This window comes from Dermacentor silvarum, chromosome 4 (assembly GCF_013339745.2).
Source record: "Dermacentor silvarum isolate Dsil-2018 chromosome 4, BIME_Dsil_1.4, whole genome shotgun sequence".
Classification (NCBI taxonomy): Eukaryota; Metazoa; Arthropoda; class Arachnida; order Ixodida; family Ixodidae; genus Dermacentor; species Dermacentor silvarum.
Window position 1 is genome coordinate 28,765,135 of NC_051157.2, and position 2,975 is coordinate 28,768,109.

A 2,975-nucleotide genomic window follows, 5' to 3' on the forward strand; every position below is an offset into this window, starting at 1 on the left:
CAGACCTAACCAGGTATCTTCCTTGGACACCGGTCATACAGCATACTGATGCACGAAAACTTGGCCGAATGTTTGCATGTGATGATGATCGCGGTTCGTTCTGGGTTGATTGTTGCCTTACTCTTGCGCATACGGAAACGTACTTAAGCCATTTTGTTGGATTTCTAGTGGGTATCACGCTTCCTTCGCAGAAATTACCAGAGCGAACAACTCTTCGACTAGGATTCAATGCAACATAACACAAGTCGCACATGCTAGAGAGCGGGTCATACGTATGTGCGATTATATTTGAGCTGCTAAACTCGAGGGTCACAGGTTTAATTCCGGCCGCGAAAGCCGCATGATGATGATGGTGATGATAATGACCTTAACTTCATTGGCACCTATACCCACTCGGGGGTATTGATTAATAATCGGGCAGGTTTCCATGAGGGCGAAATGCAAAAGCGTTCGTGTTAGGGTTATTTAGATATCTCTATTAGATATTAGTTATTAAGATATATATTAAGATATGTGGATAATAGATATTAAGATATTTAGGTTAAGAATGGTAGACATTCGCCCTTGTTGGTACGACATACTGCAAGTCTCTCTTTAAGGATCTGTGCAATTTTTTTGTGAGTGCACAGATCACAATTTACAACGCAATGCAACATGTAACTTCGTGCAATAAGGTGCTAAAGAGCGATACGTGCTTGTAAGTGAGTGAGTGAGTAAAATCTTTATTGAAAATAAATAAAGGCACGCTGGCTGGGGCCCCTATTCCAGGGCTCCACTGGCATGAGCGGCTCGCTGGGCTTGGTCCAGAAGAGCCAATTGGCTCTCCCGGCCCTCGTCCGCAAGCCATGCCTCCCACTGCCTATTCCTCATGAGTGGATGTTTCAGTATTATTGGGCTGTCTATGTGCGGAGGCCTCTTGGGACACTCCCATGTGATGTGTTTTAGTGTGGGTATTTCTGTGCACCACGGGCACTCGTCAATGAACATCGTGGGGTGTATTCTGCGTAGGTGGTGCAGGTTGGGGTATGTATTCGTCTGAATACGACGCCAGTCCCTCTGCTGTTGGCTGTTCAAATTCGAGTGAGGATGTCCAAAACGTCTCCGCTGCTGCCTTTGCTGTAAAAGGATGTCACGAGAATTCGGTGGAAGGTCGTCGCTGGGCCTACCGTTGCTCTTACGTTTAATCCTCGAGCAATACGGTCTGCCCTCGCGTTCCTTGCCAGTCCCTCGTGTGCTGGACACCATATGATAGTGTGGTGCCCTTCTAGTCAATTGCCCAAAATTTTGATCGGGGCAATTCTCATAAGGTTGATAAGGACCGATAGGAGTTGAGAAAAGTCGGATCATGTCCAATGAGGTAGATAAGGACATATAAGAGTTGATAAGGATCGGATCGACTCTGATAAGGATGCTAACAACCGATAAGGTTTGATAAAGGTCGGATCGAGTCCGATAAGGTTGATAACCGATAAGGGTTTATAAGGGTCGGATGTAGTCTGATAAGGTTGATAACGACCGATAAGAGTTGATGAGGGATTATTAAATTATGGCATGTTGCGTGCCAATACCCCTATCTGATTATGGGGCACGCCGTAGTGGGAGACTCCGCATTAATTTTGACCACCTGGCGTTATTTAACGTGTACCTAAATCTAAGCACCCGGGCGCTTTTGCATTTCGCTCGTGGTTTATACCGGTCGGATAAATTTTGATAAGATTGAAAATGACACCGGGTTGCGTGGAGATAGGAAGTGGCACAATGCTTACGCATGCTTAGACAACTCCAGTAAGAGTTTCTGCATATTTTTTGTATTTAAAGAACTGACGGGTGTATGCCTTGTTGCAACTCATGTTGAAAGCGATAGTACGTAAATATTTTAAAGGACCTCTACTCCCTACGTCACAATGGTGCTTACCCATTCTGGTGGATTGGCCGAAGAAGCAGACGGAAACGTTTATTTGGGGTGATGCTTTTTTTTTCCACAACAAGACAACAAAAATATTTGCTTCAAATTTTAAGATACTATAGCATAAAAATTAATATTAACGGTTAGAATTCATTTATTATCTCATTCTTAAGTAAGAAAATCCCATTGAGTATCTATCATTTTTCTTCCCACTGCCGCCCGATTCATGGCCAATCCCCCGTAGTGGGTTGTGCTATTTCTATAGGCACCAAACCAAACCGAACTTCGTCCACATCGCCAGATTGGTCGAGAATGGGCACATATCCAGTGGCACATACCTATTGCCTTAAGATTAGTGCAATATAAAAAGGAATTCAACGAAACCACTGGAAATCGTGCGCTGTTCCATTAAGAAGTCTGCATGCACATACATTCCAGCAAGTACTTCTATTTACGAATTGTAGCTCACCCACTTGTATAATTGTAGCTCGCCCACAAAGGCACACCCACTTGGAACGAATTCTGAGGATGGCACCGGTTTCGAGATATTAATTAGTAATTAAAAGTAAGTAATTAAAAAGTTAATTGCAATGGTGTATCTATGTTAATTATTCAATAAGCATTTTTATTTATCGTAGAATAAATGGGCGCCTCATGGAGTGATTTAGCTCAAGGCTTCGATTTTAAAAATGCCCACGGCCCTCTACCACATGGTATGAGAATGTCAACAAAACCCATCGACACCACCCATCACCGGACCAACCGTCGCGCAGTGGGAGGCCCAGCTGACAAGCCCGAGCCCTGAAGACCAGCATCGCCTGGTGAGCAGGACCAAGCTATCGGCTCAGGCCCACGGCATCCTGGCCTAGGGACGCCGCCCACCTCGGACGATTTTAGCGTCTGCTCATTTCTCTAAATAAAGTTTATTCCTCCTCCCATGGCACTTAAAAAAAAATTTGGTGCAGTGAAATGTGTCTGAGTTTCTGAGATCCTCATCGTTATATCATCTATAGCTTGCCATCGAAGCGAGCGCGCGTGGCACCTGCGACACCTAGCTAGAAGACAACGA